Consider the following 17,615-nt stretch of genomic DNA (forward strand, 5'->3'; position numbering starts at 1 on the left):
CATCTCTGCCCATGTACTTTCTCCTTGTTTCTACAGATAGGCTGAAAATGCTCCTGGCTAAAGCTATTTCTTCAATTGTGCAACCGCCCCGATGCCTTCTTGCCTATTTAAAAATACTGTTCTAGCAATACTCTCCTTATTTCCATGATTGACAGTTTTATCATTTATAAATGATGATTCTATCAGAACAAGTATATACTATTTCTTTCATCATTAAAAAGTAAATTGCCTTTTGACCTCACTTTACCTTCCAGGACAGCCCTATTTCTCTCCTCCTATTACAGCAAAATTCCTTGAGAGATTTCTCTATACTTGCAATCTTTAATTTCTCCTTTCCCATTTTTTTATGTACCCACTAGTTTAGGATTTCATCTCACTCCCTCTACAGCTTTCTTAATAGCACCAATAACTGATTCTTTACTAAATCTTCAGGACACTACATAGTTTGGCTTTTCTCCTGCCTCTCAAGACCCTTTATCACTCTCTTTTTCACAGGTCTTACTTATCAGGTCTTCAACTTCTAAGTGTTGGTATACCTTAAGGCTCATTCCTCAGATGGTTTCTCTAATCTTTCTTCCTGCTTCAGAATCACATCTAACAGTTTATCTATATGCCCAAGTTTATATTTCCAGCCAGACTTTTCCCTTGAACACTAATATATCTATTAGTTTTGTATTATTGCTATAACAAATTACCACAAAAAAAGTTTAAAACAATGCAAATTTATTCTCATACAGTTCTGAAGGTCACCAATCTAACATCACAGTATCAATAGAGAACTTTGCTTTTGGAGATTTGGGGAAAGAATGCATTTGTTCCTTGGATTTTCAGCTTCTAGAATTTTTCTGCATTCCTTATCTCATGGCCATATGTTTGTATTATTCCAACCTTTTGCTTCCACTATCACATCTCCTGCTACTGACTCTGATCTCCTCTCTCCATTTTATAAGAGCCTTTATGCTTACATGGGCTCATATGGATAATCCAGGATAATCCCTCCATCTCAAAATTCCTAATCACATCTGTAAAGCCCTTTTTGCAGCATAAAGGATCATTTACAGGTCCTAAGGATTAGAACATGAACATTTTTGAGGGGTCATTATTCAGTCTGCTACAATATCCAATGCCAACTAAAGCCTCTATTTGAATGCCATCTCAAACATAAAATGGCCAAAACTGAGCTTTTGAAATTCCATCACAAACCACCACCTCTGTTAATTGCAACTCCATTCTTAAAATTTCTTGGTCAAAATGTTTGAAACCATCTTTGATATATCTATTTCTGTAAAAGTCCCAAACACAATTCTTTAATAAGCAAACCTTATTGGATATGTCTTCAAAATTCAGAATGTTATCACTTTTTACCACTTCCAGTCTCACTAACCTGGACCATGCCACCATTCCTCCTATCTATATTATAGCAATAGTTTTGCTTCTGGTGCCTTGTAATCTATTCTCAACACAATAGGCAAAAGTAAATATTAAAACTGATATCAAATCATGTTGCTTTTCTGCTTAAATGTGTTACCACCCAATTTTTAGCAAAAAATAAACTTAACAAGGGATTGCCTAAATGTTAAACATACATGATAAATCCATGAACACCCTTAAATGCTTTAAGATTTTATTTTTGACTCTGGATTTTTGTAGACTTGCTCTTAACTAAAGTTGGCTATGATGCAATTGGTTTATATTGAAAGATGATACCAATAACCCCAGGAATTTGTATTTTACTCTACAGATAATATTGACCATATCACATTGTGTTCTATATAATCAATACAAACTATAGATTAAATGCCTTATGTTACCTGAATCAAGATAAATTATACTAATGAGAAACTGATTTTTCCTTTTGAATATTTGACCTCTTAACTAGTTATATCCTCCCTTGCATTAGATACTAGGAAGAATGGAGTCAAATGAATGTCTTCTGATTTACAAATATGTCCTTATGAGCATGTGTTTTGTCTATTGATAATATACCTGACCTTTCTTGTTTTTTCTACCATCTTTCCTTGGATTGACCATTTTTGCTTACTTATTTATTTATTTTGGGGGGGCTGGATACAGTATACTTTATGGTACAAAACAAGGTATAACTCCCCAAATGCCTCCCCTTCTTAAGGAGTTATGTGATAGAAACTGTGTAGAGTTCGGGAGATTCTCAGTGTGTTGGAGGATGAGTTGGGGCAAGGATTCCCCAGCAGTTAAGGGCCTCTCTCTTCCTCTTTCACTGTGGTGGTAGTCCAGGGGACTCTTACTCCTTGGACACCGTGTAGACCATGAGGTCAACCACCTGGTTGCTGTAGCCAAATTTATTGTCATACCAGAAAATGAGTTTGAAAAAGTGGTCATTGAAGGCAATGATCCTCAATTCTGGTCCCAGCATCAAAGGTGGAAGAGCGAGTGTTACTGTTAATGTTGCAGGAGACACTGAGGCACCTGTATGGCTCAGTCAGTTGAGTGCTTAACTCTTTATTTTGCCTCAGGTCATGATCCCAGGGTCGTGGGATTGAGAACTGCATCAGACTCTGCACTGAGCATGGAGCCTGCTTGGTATTCTCTTTCTCTCTCTCTCTCTCTGTATCTCTCTCTGTATCTCTCTCTGTATCTCTCTCTGTCTCTCTCTCTCCCTCTCTCCTTCTCTCCCTCTCCCTCTCCCTCTAACCCTTTTCCTGCTCTTGTGTTCTCTCTCTTTCTCTCTGTCTCTCTCTTTCTTAAAAAAATAGTTGCAAGAAACAACCTGGTCCTCAGAATAGCCTAGGATGCCCTTGAGTATGGTCCTCTGATGCCTGCTTCACCACCTTCTTGATATTATCATATTTGGCAGCTTTCTCCAAAAAGCATGTCAGATCCATGACTGACACATTGAGAATGGGGATGCCAAAAGCTATACCAATGAGCTTCCCATTCAGCTCAGATGTGACCTTGCCTACAGCCTTGGTAGTGCCAGTAGAAGCAGGGAGAGTGTTCAGGGCAGCCTCTTGGGCAACATGCCACCGTTTCTTAGAAGGCCTGTCCATGGTCTTCTGGATGACAGTGATAGCATGGACTGTGGTCATGAGTCCCTCCACGATGCCAAAGTTGTCATAGATGACATTGGTCAGAGGGGCCAAGCAGTTGGTGGTGCAGGAGGCATTGCTGACGATCTTGAGAGAGTTGTCATACTTCTGGTTCACACCCATCACAACCATGGCATGAACAGGCATGGCAGAGATGTTGATCCTCTTGGCTTCACCCTTTAAGTGAGTCCAGACTTCTCCATGGTGGTGAAGACTCCAGTGGACTCCACAACATACTCAGCACCAGCATTACTCCATTTGATGTAGGCAGGATCTTGTTCCTGGAAGTGGAGATATGCTTTCCATCTATGACAGGCATTCCATTCTTAACCTTGACTGTGCTGTAGACTTTGCCATGGGTGGAATCATACTGGAACACATAGACCCTATAGTTGAGGTCAGTGAAGGGGTCATTGATGGCAACAATATTCACTTTGCCAGAGTTGAAAGCAGCCCTGATGACCAGGTGCCCAATACTGCCAAATCTGTTTACTCTGACATTCACCGTTGTGTTTTGGGGATGCAGCTGTCACTGCACCAGAATATGTGGCTGTCTCTCAAATGGGGAGGAGCAGAGAGCACTTTTGTTTACTTCTAATGTTGTCATATAGCAAGCCTTTTTTTTGTTTTTTTTTCTCAACGTTTATTTATTTTTGGGACAGAGAGAGATAGAGCATGAACGGGGGAGGGGCAGAGAGAGAGGGAGACACAGAATCGGAAACAGGCTCCAGGCTCCGAGCCATCAGCCCAGAGCCTGACGCGGGGCTGGAACTCACGGACCGCGAGATCGTGACCTGGCTGAAGTAGGATGCTTAACCGACTGCGCCACCCAGGCGCCCCTAGCAAGCCTTTTAAAAGTCATCTTAAATCCTTTTTGGAACAACATGAAGTATATAAAAAACGTTAGTAAGGTGTTTAGTGACCAGTGCTTATTAAACCCTCCTTCCCATTCTAGGGCGATAGAATTCCCCATCACCTACAGGTTTAAATTCAGACTCCTAAGCAAGGATAAAAGCCCTCGTGATATGGCCTTGCTCTGTTTCTAGGATTAGTTTTCACCTTTCTATATTCCAGGCACTTAGGATTCCCTGCCTTGATAAGACCACACACTTGCTTTTAGCCTTCCTCCACAATTATAAATACTAAATATAAGCACTTAGTAAGGCTTTTTGTTGGCAGTTATCCAAAATAACCAATGTGTCCATTTATAAACTTTTGAGAGGAGTGTGTTAGAAACCATGCTCTCATGCTTGTAGTCAAGAAAATTATATCATCTCAGTGGGAAATAAGGTGTATTCAGACGTCTACTAAGAGGCAGTCACAGACATGTCTATGTGTCAAGGAGATCTTTCATGTACCTGCCCTTTCTTAGCTGTGGGTAAATAAGGAGTCTTTGGTTTATGACTGCAGCTACTACTGTTAAATACCTAATACTTTTGCAGCTCTCCCTCTCATTATGAACTGCAAATGGTTGACTTTAAAAAACCACCTAATTTTGAGCTTTATATTGTTGTTGTTTTTTGGGTTGTAAGGTGTTTTACAATCACTCTCTCATTTGATCCTCCCCAAATCCTATGAATTAGAAAAGATAGGTCTCTCTCTAAATTTTCATATGAGAAAACTGAGGCTTACCATTTATCTAAGTTGAAGGTGAAAGAATCAGAACCAGCTTTAAGATGAAGTCTTTTCACTATACCATACTCCACAAGTTGTCCCTGTGTATATATGGTTGTTTTGCAATGATTTATAGTTATGTCTCTTTCCATGACATCTGTTCTCTCTCTCCCTAAGTATTAATGTTTTAACTGAAAAAGAGAAATCAACTTCTGGAATATCTTGAAACCATTTGAGCATCTATATTTTTTTAATAACCCTATGACAGTAAATTTTCAAAACTATTTTTGGGGCTTTTTACTAGCATTTTATGTTTTTGCGGCTATTAGGGATTATCATAATTTTGGAGTTAGATGTAATGTCTGTGCAGATACATGAAAATCACACATTAATATTCCTGACTTTATATTGATCTTTGAAAGCAGAACTTTGTACCATAAACTTTTGTTTTTTATATACCTAGTAGAGCTATACACACCACAATAAGTATGTCAAACAAGACACCCTTGAACAGAGAATTATGACAAAAGAAAGTAAAACTGACTTACCATCATATAATTTTGCTGTAGCTTTCCTGAAAACATTCTAACTATAATAGTTTGGAAATCATTCATTTATTCATCCAATGTCTATTTAAGTAATTCCTATGTGCCTGGAATATAATCTAGAACTGGTATTGATAAACTAGGGCCCACTGGCCAAATCCTTTTGGCCACCTCTTTTTGTAAATAAAAGTTTAATTAAAAAAAATATGATAGTAAATCATGTTGTGTTTCTGCTTCAAGTCCTCAAAGGTCTTCCTGTATAATTTTTGAAAAAACCAAACAAACAAAACAAAGTTCTCATTATCTATATGCCCTGCTCCTCCAACCATGCCCCTAGTCTCTCTCTAGCCTCATATCCAGATTCTCTTTACCTTGCTCACCTGGCTCTAGTCACATTGGCTCTCTGCTATCTCCTGAACTTACCAGGCTCTGTTCTTCTCATACCTCTGCACTAGCTCCTCTTCCTGCAAGAATGTTTTTCTTGCTGATATCTTTATATTTTTTTTCCTTTACTTCCTTCAGGGTTTTACACAAATGCTACTTCTCAGTAAGACCTTCCGTGGCCTTCTTATATGAAATATGAACCTCTTTAATAGCCGACACTCTTGCTTTACTTTTTCTCTTTCATAATTATTACCATTAATTCACTAGATATTTCATTTATGTTACTTACACCTCCCTCGTCCACAAAAAATATGAAATTTATAAGAGCAGAAAGTTTTGACTAATATGGTCCACTACCGTATGTCCAATGCTGAAACGGTGCTTGAATCATAAGCACTGTTATCATAATTAACAAATTAAAAGTACAAAGTTGTTATTCAGAACTTTTTTCTGTGTGTTGTATTCAATGACAAAGGTTTAGATACCTACTCATTATAATCTGTTCAGTCTTCTACAAAGACCATATATAAAGAAGTGACACGATACTTCCGACTTTGAGAGCAATAGTTTGAGATTTCTTTCATTATTGTGTTTCTAAACGTCTTGAAAAATTTCTGTCCCGCATCAAGTGCCATTGGATGTCATATAAAGATACTTCTCCAACAATTAAATTATGTTTAAAAAACCCTATATATAAAATTTTTTTAGTATATGGGACACATTATTCTTATCACATAAAATGCATCACAAGATTTACTGGTGTAATTACTGTTATTTCAAGGGTTGGCCTAGGATGAGGTAATTGGGACAGTTATTGATTTTTCCTTTCAGCTCAGCTCTCCAATAAGGCTTATCACTAAGTCTAAACTTTTTAAAAAATTTTAGATGCTTTATTCATCATAAGTTTTTACATTACTTTTTATTTCTTAAATATTGTATTAAATATTTACCTTAATTACTGAATTTTTTTGGTAACCCTTTAAAAGTTTGCCCAAGGCAAGTGCCTCACTTTCCTTTCTGTCTATCCAGCTCTGTTTCATAGAAGCTCTAATGCAAGAATAGATAAATATAAAGAGTACCTTTCATATACTCTTATTTGCTTAGCATATTCCACCTAGCGAAACTAGAACTATCTAGCACACCGACCAAGATGTTTTCTGCTCTCACCACAAAATTTGGACTCATATTTAGCACAAATATGAGGGGAGGGTGGTCATTGTGATCATTGGTAAATGTTTCAGCTTAAAAATAATAATAACCCTTAACAAAATCCATTTCAATCCTGAATTTAATTAATGAGAAAATCTGTATACAGAACAAATATTAAGTATGAGATTGCATATGGAAATTCAGAATCCCCCTGGACACCCAAGAGAGTACACTGAAAGCTATTAGAATTATTAAAAGCGTTCATTATATAGCCATATGAAAAATACAGAAACTAACAACCTTTCTTCAGACCCGCACAAAGAAGTTAAGTTTTTTAATGTTTATTCATTTTGAGAGAGAGAGAGCGTGTGCCTGCATGTGCATGAATTGGGGAGGGGCAGAGAGAGAGAGAGAGAGAGAGAGAGAGAGAGGAGACACAGAATCAGAAGCAGGCTCCAGGCTCTGAGCTGTCAGCACAGAGCCTGATGCAGGGCTTGAACTCACAAACCATGAGATCATGACATCAGCCAAAGTTGAACTCTTAACTGACTGAGACACCCAGGAGCCCCATGAGAATGCTACAAATTTAAATTGTTACATTAACTCATAGGTTTAGGGTAATGCCAAATAAGGACCAGTGATACTTTTAGAACTTGAAGAAATTTGACTTTCAGAATGGCAGAGTAAGATCTCTGAAGATCCACTTCTCCATTAAAGCAACCAGAAGAACACTGACAAAAATGTCAAAACTATTTTTTCTGGAAAAAAAAAAGCCATGATTTTTTTTAATAACATTAAAAATCCTGTCTAGCTATATAATAGCTGTTAAAACCAGCAGTTTGAGATAGAATGAGTTAGGAGTGCCCATAAAGTCCCATTCCCAGAGATTTGTCACTAATTTACCTGTCTGGCAGCTTGCTAAAAAGCACGATTCTCAGGATTTATCTTTACTTGGTCTTAGTCAAAACTCTCCCTTTGAATGTGGGGACCTATCCTCAGGGTATTTGTCCAAAACAACCAGTAGCAATTGTTTAACTTCATATCTGTCTCAGGTGGCATTACTTGTTGGGGTTAGCAAAAGGCTGACCAAAATGCTTAAAAGGGAAAATTTGGAAACTAAGATGTTTGTAAGAAGCTTGAAAAGCTAAGGCGTATTCCAGAAATCTTATAAGAAATCTAAAAACCCATGTTCAGGTCTATGTACATGTCCAGAAAAGAGATGGAAGGGCCCTAATATCTCAGCTAGGTCTGACCTTGAGACTCTGCAAGCAGAAAGTGAAAGCTAATGCAAAGCAGTAAACTGATCCAGTAATATTGAAATTAAGCCACAACACACACATTCAGCAAGGAAAGAGAGACCTATTTGATCTAAGCATTAAATCTCAGTCCGTTCATTAGGTGACCACTAAAGAAATAAAGCATAGATTTCAGTGGCTACACATGACAAACAATGCAGACTGTACATAATTAATCCGGGAAAATCACTAAGTGAACAGCAACATTAACAACAGCAAAGAAAACAAAAAACAAAAACAAAACAAAACAAAAAAATAACAAACCTGGGGAAGAGGAATCTGATTTCTAGAATTACCGTGTAAATGATTGATTGATTTTTAACAGCCATTTGAGGTGTAATTGATACACAAAATGCCACACATATTTAATGTACAAAATTTTGTGAGTTTGAGCATAGGCATGCACCCATGAAACCATCATCACAATTAAGATAATAAATATATCAATCATCTTTAAAAGTTTCTTCACACCCCTTTGGTTTTTTGTTTTGTTTTGTGGTAAAAACATTTAAGAGATCTATCCTCCTAACAAAATTTTGAACTGCACAATACGGTATTGTTAATTATAGTCACCATGTTGTACCACAGATCTAGAAAATATTGGTCTTGCATAACTAAAACTTTATACCCATGAACAACTCCCCATTTCCCCCTTCCCCTAACCCTGCCAACCACCATTCTACTCTCTGCTTCTATGAGTCTGCCTCTTTTATTTTATTTTTTTTAGTTTTTTTTTTCAACGTTTATTTATTTTTGGGACAGAGAGAGACAGAGCATGAACGGGGGAGGGGCAGAGAGAGAGGGAGACACAGAATCGGAAACAGGCTCCAGGCTCCGAGCCATCAGCCTGACGCGGGGTTCGAACTCACGGACCGCGAGATCGTGACCTGGCTGAAGTCGGACGCTTAACCGACTGCGCCACCCAGGCGCCCCGAGTCTGCCTCTTTTAGATACCTCATGGAAGTAGAATCATGCAATATTTGCCCTTCTGTGACTAGCTTGTTTCATGTAGTGTAATTTTGCTGTTTAGGTAGATGCAGTATTTCTCTCTGAATTATAGCTACATAAATTTGATAAGAATAAAACATAAACTAAACAGACAAAAATTGCTTATAATAGTTTCTGTAGACTAAATATAGGTAATTTACTTAGGTTTTATTCTAAAACTACTTTCAGAAACCCCTTTAGGGGCCAAGACTTCATTTATTTAATACTTGTTAGATTAGTCATGTAACTCCAAGGAAAATACGGGTTTATTAACAGATATCATTATTCTAAACACAGGGTCAGAAAAATGATTGTTCCTTCCTAAAAAGTCATTAAATGTGTGCTTCAAAAAAGAAAAGGAACATAAAAAATTTTTAAATCTCCTATGAGAACACTATTTCAAAGAAACTGAGTCCATAAGTGCAACAGAAACAAATTTGGATAATAAATCAATGTGCTTAATGTACCTTGAAACTTCAAACTACTACTTTATTTTTAAAGCACTTTATTTTTTAAACAAATATATTTAAGCCAGATTTTAATATATACATTACAATTCTACGTTTTTATTATGTAGGCAACTTAAAAAATATGGTGACTTGAGCCTTAAAAGTTTAGTAAAATAGACTCAATCTTATTAATAGAGATTTCTTCATCATTTGATCCAATACCTGGTCATATATGACACCATCAATGACTTCCTATTCATTGTTAATAACCACAGTATTAGTAGAGGTATTAACAAGTAAAGTGGAAAGTGAAACATAACATTCTGTTGTAATTTAACTTGTAATATTCCGTGTTCATTTAAAATACATTTGGTTACAAAAAACTTATTAGTGGCATCTACAATAGAGATACTTTGCTAATATACATTTCAAAGGAGCTGATGCATTTTGTTTATAATATTTATATTTTTAGCATACTTCTTTTCCTGAAAGAAAATAAATCCTTATTGAGTATTAACATCTTCCATTAGTGTAGATGGTTTCCCCTAAATTTATAACTAGCCTGGAACCACTAGAGGGCAAGCTTTACATTATAATGAAACGAATTCACTCTCACATTCATTGTAATAGTACACATTTAAAATGTTTAAAAATGACTGTTTTAAGAGTAGAAATTTGTTCCAATATAACTAACTTCTTTTTCTTTGAGAGCTAAATTAAACTAAATTTTATCTTACATATATTCGCTAATTTAGCACTCAAGTGCAGTAATTTTTAAATTTTTGACATGACCATTTCTTTCAGAACCAGTGTTAGAGGAAACATATGCAAAACCACATCTTCGTAAAATTATGTTCAATACCAAATAAATACTGCTTCCAAATGGTTAGTTCAGGGCATTTTCGAAGATGGCGGCTTAGGAGGACGCTGGGCTCACCGCACGTCCTGCTGATCACTTAGATTCCATCTACATCTGCCTAAATAACCCAGAAAACCGCCAGAGGATTAGCAGAACGGAGTCGCCGGAGCGAAACGCAGACGAGAGGCCCACGGAAGAGGGTAGGAAGGGCGGCGAGGCGGTGCGCGCTCCACGGACTGGCGGGAGGGAGCCGGGGCGGAGGGGCGGCTCGCCGGCCAAGCACAGCCACCGAGTCTGGCTTGCAAAAGCGGAGGGGCCTGACGGACTGTGTTCCCACAACAAGCGCGACTTAGCGTCTGGGAGGTCATAAGTTAACAGCTCTGCTCGGAAAGCGGGAAGGCTGGAGGACAAAAGGAGGGAGAGCTGCTGAGCCCCCTGACGACAGAGCTCAGTTTGGTGGGGAACAAAGACGCTCGCCAGCGCCATCTCCCCCGCCCATCCCCCAGCCGAAATCCCAAAGAGAACCTGTTCCTGCCGGGGAACTTGCTCGCTCCGCGCAAACACCCAACTCTGCGCTTCGGCGGAGCCAAACCTCCGGCAGCGGATCTGACTCCCTCCCGCTGCCACAGGGCCCCTCCTGAAGTGGATCACCTAAGGAGAAGCGATCTAAGCCTGCCCCTCCTGCCCCCGAGCACCTTGCCTACCCACCCCAGCTAATACGCCAGATCCCCAGCATCACAAGCCTGGCACGGTGCAAGTAGCCCAGACGAGCCACACCACCCCACAGTGAATCCCGCCCCTAGGAGAGGGGAAGAGAAGGCACACACCAGTCTGACCGTGGCCCCAGCGGTGGGCTGGGGACAGACATCAGGTCTGACTGCGGCCCCGCCCACCAACTCCAGTTATACACTACAGCACAGGGGAAGTGCCCTGCAGGTCCTCACCACTCCAGGGACTATCCAAAATGACCAAGCGGAAGAACTCCCCTCAGAAGAATCTCCAGGAAATAACAACAGCTAATGAGCTGATCAAAAAGGATTTAAATAATATAACAGAAAGTGAATTTAGAATAATAGTCATAAAATTAATCGCTGGGCTTGAAAACAGTATACAGGACAGCAGAGAATCTCTTGCTACAGAGATCAAGGGACTAAGGAACAGTCACGAGGAGCTGAAAAACGCTTTAAACGAAATGCATAACAAAATGGAAACCACCACAGCTCGGCTTGAAGAGGCAGAGGAGAGAATAGGTGAACTAGAAGATAAAGTTATGGAAAAAGAGGAAGCTGAGAAAAAGAGAGATAAAAAAATCCAGGAGTATGAGGGGAAAATTAGAGAATTAAGTGATACACTAAAAAGAAATAATATACGCATAATTGGTATCCCAGAGGAGGAAGAGAGAGGGAAAGGTGCTGAAGGGGTACTTGAAGAAATAATAGCTGAGAACTTCCCTGAACTGGGGAAGGAAAAAGGCATTGAAATCCAAGAGGCACAGAGAACTCCCTTCAGACGTCACTTGAATCGATCTTCTGCACGACATATCATAGTGAAACTGGCAAAATACAAGGATAAAGAGAAAATTCTGAAAGCAGCAAGGGGTAAACGTGCCCTCACATATAAAGGGAGACCTATAAGACTCGTGACTGATCTCTCTTTTGAAACTTGGCAGGCCAGAAAGAATTGGCACGAGATTTTCAGGGTGCTAGACAGAAAAAATATGCAGCCGAGAATCCTTTATCCAGCAAGTCTGTCATTTAGAATAGAAGGAGAGATAAAGGTCTTCCCAAACAAACAAAAACTGAAGGAATTTGTCACCACTAAACCAGCCCTACAAGAGATCCTAAGGGGGACCCTGTGAGACAAAGTCCCAGAGACATCACTACAAGCATAAAACATACAGACATCACAATGACTCTAAACCCGTATCTTTCTATAATAACACTGAATGTAAATGGATTAAATGCGCCAACCAAAAGACATAGGGTATCAGAATGGATAAAAAAACAAGACCCATCTATTTGCTGTCTACAAGAGACCCATTTTAGACCTGAGGACACCTTTAGATTGAGAGTGAGGGGATGGAGAACTATTTATCATGCGACTGGAAGCCAAAAGAAAGCTGGAGTAGCCATACTTATATCAGACAAACTAGACTTTAAATTAAAGGCTGTAACAAGAGATGAAGAAGGACATTATATAATAGTTACAGGGTCTATCCATCAGGAAGAGCTAACAATTATAAATGTCTATGCACCGAATACCGGAGCCCCCAAATATATAAAACAATTACTCATAAACATAAGCAACCTTATTGATAAGAATGTGGTAATTGCAGGGGACTTTAATACACCACTTACAGAAATGGATAGATCATCTAGACACACGGTCAATAAAGAAACAAGGGCCCTGAATGAGACATTGGATCAGATGGACTTGACAGATATATTTAGAACTCTGCATCCCAAAGCAACAGAATATACTTTCTTCTCGAGTGCACATGGAACATTCTCCAAGATAGATCATATACTGGGTCACAAAACAGCCCTTCATAAGTTTACAAGAATTGGAATTATACCATGCTTACTTTCAGACCACAATGCTATGAAGCTTGAAATCAACCACAGAAAAAAGTCTGGAAAACCTCCAAAAGCATGGAGGTTAAAGAACACCCTACTAACGAATGAGTGGGTCAACCAGGCAATTAGAGAAGAAATTAAAAAATATATGGAAACAAATGAAAATGAAAATACAACAATCCAAACGCTTTGGGACGCAGCAAAGGCAGTCCTGAGAGGAAAATACATTGCAATCCAGGCCTATCTCAAGAAACAAGAAAAATCCCAAATACAAAATCTAACAGCACACCTAAAGGAACTAGAAGCAGAACAGCAAAGGCAGCCTAAGCCCAGCAGAAGAAGAGAAATAATAAAGATCAGGGCAGAAATAAACAATATAGAAACTAAAAAAACTGTAGAGCAGATCAACGAAACCAAGAGTTGGTTTTTTGAAAAAATAAACAAAATTGACAAACCTCTAGCCAGGCTTCTCAAAAAGAAAAGGGAGATGACCCAAATAGATAAAATCATGAATGAAAATGGAATGATTACAACCAATCCCTCAGAGATACAAACAATTATCAGGGAATACTATGAAAAATTATATGCCAACAAACTGGACAACCTGGAAGAAATGGACAAATTCCTGAACAACCACACTCTTCCAAAACTCAATCAGGAGGAAATAGAAAGCTTGAACAGACCCATAACCAGCGAAGAAATTGAATCGGTTATCAAAAATCTCCCAACAAATAAGAGTCCAGGACCAGATGGCTTCCCAGGGGAGTTCTACCAGACGTTTAAAGCAGAGATAATACCTATCCTTCTCAAGCTATTCCAAGAAATAGAAAGGGAAGGAAAACTTCCAGACTCATTCTATGAAGCCAGTATTACTTTGATTCCTAAACCAGACAGAGACCCAGTAAAAAAAGAGAACTACAGGCCAATATCCCTGATGAATATGGATGCAAAAATTCTCAATAAGGTACTAGCAAATCGAATTCAACAGCATATAAAAAGAATTATTCACCATGACCAAGTGGGATTCATTCCTGGGATGCAGGGCTGGTTCAACATTCGCAAATCAATCAACGTGATACATCACATTAACAAAAAAAAAGAGAAGAACCATATGATCCTGTCAATCGATGCAGAAAAGGCCTTCGACAAAATCCAGCACCCTTTCTTAATAAAAACCCTTGAGAAAGTCGGGATAGAAGGAACATACTTAAAGATCATAAAAGCCATTTATGAAAAGCCCACAGCTAACATCATCCTCAACGGGGAAAAACTGAGAGCTTTTTCCCTGAGATCAGGAACACGACAAGGATGCCCACTCTCACCGCTGCTGTTTAACATAGTGCTGGAAGTTCTAGCATCAGCAATCAGACAACAAAAGGAAATCAAAGGCATCCAAATTGGCAAAGATGAAGTCAAGCTTTCGCTTTTTGCAGATGACATGATATTATACATGGAAAATCCGATAGACTCCACCAAAAGTCTGCTAGAACTGATACAGGAATTCAGCAAAGTTGCAGGATACAAAATCAATGTACAGAAATCAGTTGCATTCTTATACACTAACAATGAAGCAACAGAAAGACAAATAAAGAAACTGATCCCATTCACAATTGCACCAAGAAGCATAAAATACCTAGGAATAAATCTAACCAAAGATGTAAAGGATCTGTATGCTGAAAACTATAGAAAGCTTATGAAGGAAATTGAAGAAGATTTAAAGAAATGGAAAGACATTCCCTGCTCATGGATTGGAAAAATAAATATTGTCAAAATGTCAATACTACCCAAAGCTATCTACACATTCAATGCAATCCCAATCAAAATTGCACCAGCATTCTTCTCGAAACTAGAACAAGCCATCCTAAAATTCATATGGAACCACAAAAGGCCCCGAATAGCCAAAGGAATTTTGAAGAAGAAGACCAAAGCAGGAGGCATCACAATCCCAGACTTTAGCCTCTACTACAAAGCTGTCATCATCAAGACAGCATGGTATTGGCACCAAAACAGACACATAGACCAATGGAATAGAATAGAAACCCCAGAACTAGACCCACAAACGTATGGCCAACTCATCTTTGACAAAGCAGGAAAGAACATCCAATGGAAAAAAGACAGCCTCTTTCACAAATGGTGCTGGGAGAACTGGACAGCAACATGCAGAAGGTTGAAACTAGACCACTTTCTCACACCATTCACAAAAATAAACTCAAAATGGATAAAGGACCTAAATGTGAGACAGGAAACCATCAAAACCTTAGAGGAGAAAGCAGGAAAAGACCTCTCTGACCTCAGCCGTAGCAATCTCTTACTCGACACATCCCCAAAGGCAAGGGAATTAAAAGCAAAAGTGAATTACTGGGACCTTATGAAGATAAAAAGCTTCTGCACAGCCAAGGAAACAACCAACAAAACTAAAAGGCAACCAACGGAATGGGAAAAGATATTCGCAAAGGACATATCGGACAAAGGGCTAGTATCCAAAATCTATAAAGAGCTCACCAAACTCCACACCCGAAAAACAAATAACCCAGTGAAGAAATGGGCAGAAAACATGAATAGACACTTCTCTAAAGAAGACATCCGGATGGCCAACAGGCACATGAAAAGATGTTCAGCGTCGCTCCTTACCAGGGAAATACAAATCAAAACCACACTCAGGTATCACCTCACGCCAGTCAGAGTGGCCAAAATGAACAAATCCGGAGACTATAGATGCTGGAGAGGATGTGGAGAAACGGGAACCCTCTTGCACTGTTGGTGGGAATGCAAATTGGTGCAGCCGCTCTGGAAAGCAGTGTGGAGGTTCCTCAGAAAATTAAAAATAGACCTACCCTATGACCCAGCAATAGCACTGCTAGGAATTTATCCAAGGGATACAGGAGCACTGATGCATAGGGCCACGTGTACCCCAATGTTCATAGCAGCACTCTCAACAATAGCCAAATTATGGAAAGAGCCTAAATGTCCATCAACTGATGAATGGATCAAGAAATTGTGGTTTATATACACAATGGAATATTACGTGGCAATGAGAAAAAATGAAATATGGCCTTTCGTAGCAACGTGGATGGAACTGGAGAGTGTGATGCTAAGTGAAATAAGCCATACAGAGAAAGACAGATACCATATGGTTTCACTCTTATGTGGATCCTGAGAAACTTCACAGGAACCCATGGGGGAGGGGAAGGAAAAAAAAAAAAAAAGAGGTTAGAATGGGAGAGAGCCGAAGCATAAGAGACTTAAAAACTGAGAACAAACTGAGGGTTGATGGGGGTGGGAGGGAGGAGAGGGTGGGTGATGGGTATTGAGGAGGGCACCTTTTGGGATGAGCACTGGGTGTTGTATGGAAACCAATTTGTCAATAAATTTCATAAAAAAAAAAATAATAAAAAAAAAAAAATGAAAAAAAAAAAAAAAAAAAAAAAAAAAAAAACAAATGGTTAGTTCACAAACAAATCAGTGGTTGAACTAATCTGTGTGCTCCCTTGGTACTTTCCTCTCTAGTAGGTGAAAGGGGCATGAAACTTTAGTAGCCGGGGTTAAGTCAAAATCTTTGTACCTGGCACAGAGTTCCTCAGTCATCAAAGAAAACCTAACTTTGAAAGCACAACTTATTCATAGGTCACACCACAAAATGTGTGTGTGGTGTGTATGGCATGACATTCCTGTTTCACTGTCAAGATCTTGTGGTTAGCTGAATTGAAAGTCAATATAATTTTTGCACCAGTATGTATATGTTAATCTATATTAACATATGACCTATAATTCCTTCTCAGTTTTTTGGGTGGGCTCTGCTGTTAGGAGACATGGATCATTGGACACTCACACTGTATATACTCTATTTGACGATTGGTAGTAGATACTGTGTGCTTAGGATTTTAAACTGTGTGAGTTGCCCAAAGGCACGTAGTGGGCGAATGAGTAAGCCGAGGTTATGACTGATGGTTGACACCTTTCAAAAAAGATTTTTTTATTTTCAAGTAAATGTCCAGGGCCCCAATACTAACAAAGGACAAAGTGCAAGGTATTTGAGTCATTAGATTGTGGTTTGAAGACGGATGACCTCAGTCTGAGAAGTGGCCTCACTACGACCCAGGTAAAATTTGAACTCTTAAGTAACCACCACCTATAACCCCCTGGGTAACTTGAGACGTAGCAGCTATGCCTATCTAAGTCTAAGTACCTTTTAACTTAAAAAAAAATGCCATTATGGTGCAGGAGTTAAGCAGATACAAATTCAAGATCATTAATCTGTTTTGTGAAAATTATTATATATTTTTTTATTAAACTTAAATACTGGTGACCTGCTCTGGTAGACTGATTGCCTCAAAGATCCTAGTTAGTGGCTTCTCTGAATCCATGTCATGGACAACTTAACCCTGCTAGTGTCATGTAAGCATGACAATGCCGGCCTTGTGCATGCAGGTTTGTGATAGACTCCCTAAGGATGAGACGCTTGGAAGAAGGCCAGCGATAAACTCCAGAAGCAGAGCTATCTGACTTTCAACCCACTGAGAACCATGAGGGTGTTTAACTGTGCCCAGCTGTGGTAGGCAGAATAATGATCCCCTAAGATATGCATGTTGTAGTTCCTGGAACCTGTAAAGAGGTAAATAACACCTAAATGACAAAAGAGACATAGCAGATGTAATTAAATTGTGAATCTTAAAATAGGAAGATTATCCCAGA

At 38.9% G+C, this 17,615-nt stretch overlaps 1 pseudogene; it reads right to left on the reverse strand.

The window, feature by feature from the left end:
• Positions 1–2,260: 2,260 nt before the first annotated feature.
• The window catches only part of LOC125166474 (glyceraldehyde-3-phosphate dehydrogenase-like), a 32,296-nt pseudogene continuing 16,941 nt past the window's right edge, over positions 2,261–17,615 (reverse strand).

Source organism: Prionailurus viverrinus, chromosome B2 (assembly GCF_022837055.1).
Source record: "Prionailurus viverrinus isolate Anna chromosome B2, UM_Priviv_1.0, whole genome shotgun sequence".
NCBI classification, from domain to species: Eukaryota; Metazoa; Chordata; class Mammalia; order Carnivora; family Felidae; genus Prionailurus; species Prionailurus viverrinus.